The sequence below is a fragment of the Gymnodraco acuticeps genome, unplaced genomic scaffold (genome assembly GCF_902827175.1).
Source record: "Gymnodraco acuticeps unplaced genomic scaffold, fGymAcu1.1, whole genome shotgun sequence".
NCBI lineage: Eukaryota > Metazoa > Chordata > Actinopteri > Perciformes > Bathydraconidae > Gymnodraco > Gymnodraco acuticeps.
In genome coordinates this window covers 535210-543695 of record NW_022989982.1, presented here as the reverse complement: position 1 = coordinate 543695, position 8486 = coordinate 535210, and the positions used below count along the sequence as shown (strand labels likewise).

At 38.5% G+C, this 8486-nt stretch overlaps 1 long non-coding RNA gene across 1 annotated transcript; it reads left to right on the top strand.

The window, feature by feature from the left end:
- Positions 1-1184: 1184 nt before the first annotated feature.
- On the top strand, positions 1185-4411 carry LOC117543640. Its single transcript, XR_004568582.1, has 3 exons — positions 1185-1550; positions 2955-3048; positions 3905-4411. It is a non-coding gene; the product is annotated as an uncharacterized LOC117543640 (long non-coding RNA).
- The last annotated feature ends 4075 nt before the right edge of the window (positions 4412-8486 follow it).

Genomic DNA, 8486 nt, shown 5'->3' with positions numbered 1-8486 from the left:
ATTGGAGATGTGTATCAGAGAGTCCTCTTTTCCCGTTTTGTTTGAAGAAACGTGTTAAAACCAGCTTCATTCCTCGTTCTGCTTTAGTTTCGTGTATGACTGGATGTCAATTTCGCAACCAATACCCCTAATAATATTTAAAAACAAAGGAAGTCGGGAGGGTTCAATCTGACTTTCAAGTGGAGCACACAAAATGGTTAACATCTAATACCTAATATTAGGTTGCAGCTGCTTTTGTGTGATCCACATCTCTAGTGTTGCTTTTTAAAGTGCTGCTCTAACTTTTCATGAAGTATTTCCACTTCGACTAGATTTCGTAAAATAAGTCATTGAAGGATTTTGCATATAACCTGGGTTCAATTTATCAGTGCAATTCATGAGAAGTATCCATTCAGTCGGATCTATTACGTATTCATTTATTATTAGAAGTAGTGTCTTACTTACTACGTTGTTGATAACGGGTTGCACCACCGGCATGTAATCGTTTTTAACTTCTTTGGGAGTCCTTTTGTTGTCACAGGACAGCGATAGAGGTAGAAGCAGAAGAGCAAGCAGACTGATGCAGAGAAGAGGCTGATGGTGAGAGGGAGGTCAGACAACTCATCCAAAATATGTTTGCATGTTATACAGTTTTTAATGAAGAAAAACCCACACACTTGGCCCTTAAATGAAATACCAAGGGTTATTGGATATCCACTGATTTTAGAAGGCTTTGTTCCCACACATGGCTCCATGATCAAAGCAATCTAAAACTCTTATGCTGAGACCCTTTATAACATGTACAATAAGAGAGATTTGAATACATGACAGTGCTTTATAACCTATTTTATTGTTTTGTCTTGTTTAATCCCTGTATTTACCTGCAGCATCTTAGCTTGCTTTTTCTGACCTCTTCTTTTTTAAATTTTAGGTGGTATTGCATTTTGTTAAAAAAAAACACTTGAATTTCTCTCCCAATCTCACAGCAGGACCAAACATCCCCAAGTTTAATATTTTAAGAGGAGAAACAATAACCTATAGGGATGGCACATATTAATTAAGTGATGGAACTGGTAGAATACTTGACTTAGTGCACTTTGTACCCCACTTTTATAGGTGTTTTACTTTGTAGAATAATACATAACATAGACAAACATAATACAGTTGTACATACATTGGAAATAGTTCAAATTGACCCACCGTGACATTGTACGTGAATGCATCATCAATTAAAAAAAATCCAATAGTATAATACCCTTATATCACAAATGTAACGTCTTTAAAACTTTTTTATACAACCACTTTACTAATCATTTTTACATTAAAATATGTTGTAACCTTTTCCTGGACATAAACATTGATTTCTGTAGAGTTTAAAGCAGTCCTACCCGAGATTGTCAATTCCTTTAACCCAGAAGTCAATTCCCTTAAATCCAAATCTTTCAGTTTCCCTCTGACTGGCCGATGGGAGGTTATAAACACGGAATTCCCCTGTTTGTAGAACCATTAAGTCAACAATACAGCAAGTCCTCCAGAGGCTCAGCGGGGACGGACGGATGCAGGTCTCTTCGGTAAGTTTCGATACCGGTTCACTACACTGCTTTACATGCCACAAACTTTACAAGAGTGCTCCATCATCTTTACACTAACACGAACCTAACTTCGGCTTTCATTCGGGTAGAATTGTATGTGTTAAATGTATGTTTCTTTTCAGTGCGTCAGCGCTTTACGCGAGCTGATTTGACCTACGCGCCTTCGCGTTATTTACTCACCATTGGTCATTCTTCATTCATATTCACCGCAGGCCAGAGTGGAAAGTGACCTTAGAAAGTGACACTCTCTCTCGTGTCTTCATTGATGCTCAGTTTGTCTGGTTTTTACACTGAAACAATCGCAGTGGTCCTCCCGTGGTTCCAGTGGATTTAGAGCGCAGGGTTTACTGTCATTCCCCACGTCCTGCGTAACGCAACAGCAGCATGTGATTTTACTTCCTTCCTCGCCAGCAGAGGTTTCACTTTACTGTGGAATCTTGACACAATAACGTGGAAAACGTGTCGTTGAAGTTCCAACGTGACAGCAGTGTTACTTTGGCAGTTTTTCAAGTCAGACACACAGAACAAGGCTGTTCGACTAATTATCGGAACAATTTATTCATTCAAATGCTCTGTTTCAGCAAAACCCCTCCCACGTGGCTACACAGGTGACCATAATATGGCCTCAGGTGGAATCATCAGCCACTAATTGACTGACTTATTTTTGATGTATTCTCACTGACCACAACTTCTCTTTGTTACTCTTCAAATTGCTAGAGCTTAAGCAGTAATGACTCAAGAATGTCTGGCACTGGTAACGTTTCTGATACAATAACAGTATTTGTTGTTTCAGAAGGTTCAATTGTGGTTCTGCTAGCCAAGTCCATGAATGTTTAAAACATGCACTGCTCTACTGTGCTTTTTTGAAACTAACAAATGTTTGGAATAGAAGTAAGAGCATATTTAGCAGCGTATAAAAGCATCCCATCTTAATAAATCAGTACACATGTGAGCCACAGATCCTTACTGCGTTTTCTGCAGTTGCAGTGCAAATTAATCATTAATCATATGTCACATTTGTTGACAGAAAAGTGAAAAAGTACTACATTATTGGATGTTACCTCTTTGATCAAATGTTGCATAACTAAAGCAATACACAGAGGCTGTCATTTTTAATGAGGGCAGAGAGCATGTGTTGGCTCTATTTGTTTTTACCTTAGTTTGAAGAATGCAGGAATGAGGGTTAATGACTTGGAAAGTGTTTCTATGTGACTGTACTTATTGACTGTTGCTGTTCCTACCTGTGTATTTAAATTGAGTTCAGATAGTTGCATGGAAACATTGCAGAAATATCAGTTTGTAGACAGTTTGTATTATCATGCATTGGTGTTCTGCTGGCTTGTTTAAAAATGTGCACATAAATGAAGTGTGTGTGTGTTTCAGGGTTGGAGCCTGCAGTAATTAAACACATCCATCAGATCATGACAGTGTTGTCAGGAACGGCACACCGGGGAACGGTAACCATGACAACCGCGAGGTAAAACAAAGGTGTTTCTTGGTGCGTGGTGATTTACTCACAAACTATGTGTACATTACCGGAGTTTATCTAACTCTAAAATTGTTATATAAATGTCTGTGGTTACCATTGAAGTGCTGATGCAAACTTTTACTCCATATTACCTGTTACTTTAAATGTTGTATATCCTTCTGTAATGTTGAGGGCTCATATCAAATATTGGAAAAAGTATTGCAAATCATGGTTAAATGTTACAGCACCTTAGAGCTCTGGATGACTGAGGATTTTTGATTAACTGACAGGAACGTTGTAAAGTATTCTAGGTTGTCAAATGCATTGAATATGAAGGCCTCTAAACTGGTTGACCATTAAAAGAGGCCCTATTGTGCTTTTTAGGGGCTTTACATACTTTTGTGTAAATGGCCTACAAAGGCTAAAACCCCAAAGTTCACTCCAGAGGGAGTTTCTGAGGTTGCATTTTAACTCATGGTCATTTGTTACCAGGATATTGATCCCTGTGCAGGGCAGGCTCAGAACACAAACTTACATTTCTGCATAAATACTGCAGCTGTGCACGGTTAAATAAAGTTGTGGAATGTGGTTTTTGAACAAGGTCTTTAGCTGTTGAGGACAAGAAGATCTGGTTAGGATTTTTTTAACAATATTTAAAGACGCCAGTGGTGAGGCGGATGTCGATGACAGCTGCTGAACAGGTCGAAAGTTTGGGAGGGAATTGTTGAGTCTGGTTTTGTTGTATTTTTCTGTTGTGGATCATTACATCGCTAGTGTTTTGTCTCGTTTCAGCTCATTAACTACAAAGCATGCATACTTCCTGTAACATGCTGACCATGATTAATCTGTTTCTCCCACTTTTCAGGCAGCCACTGGTTTCCCGATCCTTTCACGCCATCAATATATGAAACTTGCTTCAGAGAGCCAATCCATCACAATGGCAACACACTCTCCTGTGTTCGGTAATAGGTGGATGTTTATTTTTCTTGAAAGAGGTGTCAACCCTTTATAAACAATGGTAAATTCAGCAAAGGGTGGAGTCAGTTATAATCCATGTTACATCTGCAGCTTAAGTCCTTTTGGAATTTCAAATGTGTGGACGATTCAAAGTGAGTAAACATTGAGATTAAGCACCCATTAAGTCTGCACCTGGAGTAGTAGAAAGAAGGCAGCATGATTATATCTCACTGCTATCACCTATTCATTATTTAATTCTTACTTTCATAAATAAATATCAGTTAAAATCCACAATTGTGTGTGTCTTCCTTCCTTGTTAGGTAGCTAGCCAGCCGTAACATTACTCTTATCATTGAATGTATTGTTGTTACCTTATAAATGTTTCCAGGAAATAAAGTAGTAGACAATATTATAATTTGAACATTTTGTGACTTTTTACACAAGTTTTTTAGTGCCTTCTACAAATAAATATTGATCACCTCATGAGTTTCTTTTTCTTTCATTAATGACAGCTATTGATGAAGCCATGAGTAGTAAATTGAAAAGTTTCTTGTCAGCAGTACAGATTCTTTCCAGAATTATTAGTAATTTCTTCGATTGAATTTTTGCAGCCAATGTTAGTTTTGTGCACCCACTCATGAACTGTAGCAACTTTCTCACAGACACTGACAGACATGAGGGTGTGACTTCTAGATCATTTATCTGAACTGAGTTGCAACACATTTTATGAATCGCACATTCAACCAACGGTTTGGGGGTGAATCAAAAAGGAAATAAAAACAGGAATTTGTAACTTTCTCATACTTCCCCGTTTTATCTCAGTACAGATTCTAGCTTTAAGGAAGAATTCTCCTTCTAATGGCTGAATGGGAGGAAATATCTGCAGCTAAAATCCAATATATGATGGAAATCCTTGAGTGGCTTATTCACTCATTGTTTTGGAATAAGTTTAAGGTTATGTTGTACACACACTTCAGCCGATACTCTCTCTTGCAGTGTGGTTTCTCATTAAATAAATCATTTGAGATGCTCAGGCAGAAAACTTAGCCAGACAAAGTTATGTTTGCCACTAACAAAAACTCCTGGATAATAAGCCGTCCCATATGCACCTCTGTGTTTCCCTGCTCTGCACTCTAATGATGCTGCTCTCTGATGCTGTTGCTCCCCTTTCTTTACCGCTTTGGCCCCGCTGTGCTGAATGCCTTCTTGTTTGCTTCCTCCACCTCCACAGCATCCACCTGTGTGCTTCCAATCCCTGACGTGGGATTGGCGGTGATCTCGGTCTGTGCTCATCTGCTGCTCAATATGTTCTTATGGGGAGTTATGGGATAGATATCCACAAAGATTTGACATGTATGTGGTGTAAAGTTGCTTCCTTTTCTTTATAATTCTCAGTATTTCCAAATGTATGCAGTGACAACATCTGTCCAACGAGATTAATAGAATTGGAAGACGAAGGATGGAACCTTTAAATATGTATACTTTCAAATACCTATTTTCCATGGTATCTATTTCACAAATCTTTACAGGGTTACAGTGACTGCCCAATGCAGCAGCCCAAAGGGAGTGCAATTATATAACGCTTTATATAAAATATCTCTAGGGACAGGCTTTTATCGCAGCTGTGTTGCAGCAAGAAACAAATATTTGTGAGGGTCTAAGACTAAGATGGACTTTTAGTAATCCCTCGTGGGGAAATTGTTTCTCTGCATTTGACCCATCCTAGTGTTAGGAACAGTGTGCTGCCATTTTGAACGGCGCCCCGGGAGCAGTGTGGGGAACGGTGCCTTGCTCAGGGACACCTCGGTAGCACTTGGTCTTGCCGGGACTTGAACTGGTGACCTTCCAGTTGTCAAGCCAAGTCCCTATCGACTTCGCCACCCCCGATATTTACATTATAAACTATTTTCATTGCATGACCTTTGGTACTCACTCTTATCAATGTGGGTGAACATTCAATACCGAGGAGTAAATAGTGACACATAAACAGGAAGTCATGTTGTGGCATCTTTCAGGCATAAGTGGCATTGGTCGAATTGGAAAATGCACAAGTATTTAGATTTAAAATATAATAGAAAAAAACATTGAAATGTAGTTCAGCTCAGTGGCACCATCTAATGGGAAGTCTTTAAACATGTGTACACAAAAAGAGAAGAAGCATGGAAGAAGAGTACGATTAATTAATTAATTAATATGTTATAAGAAAATCCTGTAATCAGTTATCACAGAAGATATTAATAAAGCTCAGATTGACGTCACTTGCTTGACTTTTTATTTCCTCTGACCTTTATAACGCTTGTTAGAAATCAGTTCATAAACAGATATAAAGAGATATGCAATATAATCTCTAAATGCATTGGCAATATGGAAGAGATTTAAAAACAATTTTTTTAAAAGCAGCAAACAAACAATTCCATAATGACATTAGTGCAGAAATGAAAAGAGAACGATTTCAAACAGGAAGTGAAAACCTCCTGCTGTAAACAAATGAAACCAAACAGATGACAGATGAATGGTGGTGATTAACGAGATTCTGCAGCAGTCAGTGTTCAACACAACAATGCTTTGGCTATAGAGGTTGCACAGTAAAGCTTCAAAACCAACAAAGTTATACACAATAACTGCTGCTACTGAGTTCAAGTGTGACTGATGATCATGCCAGAAAATATGGTTGATTTTAACTTTTGTAAACCTTTATTTATCTAAGGAATATTCACTGAAAGCAATCCTTGTAGTAACTTGGAAATATAGTCCCCATTGAAATCAGGACAGCAGACAGCTTGCACATCTTCCGGCGCAGACTGAAAACTCATCTCTTTCGACTCCACTTCGAGCGATAGAATTATTAACAAAGCTCTTATATACTAATAAAGGACTGGCTTATCTAAAGCCAGTTGAGTAGCACTTGAAATGTTTTAGCTCTATTAAACCTGATGTACTTATATGATTCTGTTTTCTTCTAGTTTGTATCTTGTTGGTCGAACGCACTTGTAAGTCGCTTTGGATAAAAGCGTCAGCTAAATGTAATGTAATGTAGTTCTAGGTCTCAACTCAAATATAACTCTATAAAATAATATCTTTAAAAATACATAAATGAATGGGAAAGTTTGAAATAAATTATAAAGGAGTTTGGATGCAAATGCCAACTGTCTTTATTATTGTGTATGTATAAAAGTTGCATGGCTGTTTTTCTTTTACAGACTTCATTTCCATACATATTTGAACACTGAATACCCAGTATTTACTTGCTTGCACAGCGTCCCACAGCTCATGATTATGTGTATACCTCTGCGGCATCTCTTCATCCCCACCCCTATAATATTATCTTATTCAACACAACACAGTTTGGTGGTAAATATGCTATTTTGCTGTGCCGCTTATAAAGATGAATAAAAAATATAGTCCAATATATTATTATTGCGTTTTCTAGAAAGAACTGATCGCTATCCATATAAGCATTTCCGAACAGCAGTTTATTACACTTTGTTGTTGTTGTGAAGAATAGAGAATAACGAAATTTGAGGGTACATTATTTGATAAAAAAAGAAAAGAAGAGACAAGAATCAGAATTAACAGGAGACAGAAACGACACTGTGTGCACATTGGCCATATTTCAACATGATGTAGACATTTGAATGCCTCCAAAGAGAGAACAAAGTGAAAGAAATGAAAAAGGAGAGCGCAGGAAAAGGAAAGGAAGAAGGAAATAAATCCTCAATCTGTCTGAGCCAGCAGAACTGACTGTGCAGAATATGATATAGCAACGTATCTGAAATACTCAGCCATTCTTGACCTTGGGAAACCAGGTTTGTGTGTGTGCTCGTGTGTGTTTGCAAACTGAAGGGGATAGGGGTGGAAAGATGATGGAGGGCAGGTCAGGTGATATTATCATCATCAGAACCCAACAGGGATCTGGTTGCCATGGAGTGTGAATATGTGCAGAGGGGGGAAGGGGCGGTGTATGACAACATGGGTGGGGTAAGTGGCGGTGGTGTTGAGGGGAAACATCTGTACACATATGTGGACTAATCTCCCACATAGGAATTGAATCACATCCTTATAAGGTAATTATATGATGAAACCAGAATTTGGCAAAGGGTTAAAGATGTATTGAGGGTATAGGACGAAGGGTCAAGGTCAAAGTAGGCCTAAATTATTGCTTGTGTGTGTTCTAATTGTTGCCAAGGATGACCTTCGAAATTAATGACATGCACACAGCACTTGCTCTGATGTAAAATGTGGAGAAATGTCAGTCAGAACAATTAATAAAAGAAAGGTTTTCCCGTGGAGGTACACTGACACACACCCTGTCAAAAATAAATCACAGTTTAAATATGCTCATTAACACACATTAAATGCATGAGACAACTCCCAACCTCACCTCCACGTGCCACCTGAAGATGGCGCTCCGTATCCTTATATGATGGCAATGTTTCGCGCGCGCATGTGCGTGAGCGAGTGCGGGAGCGAGTCAGGGAGCTGCTGTCTGC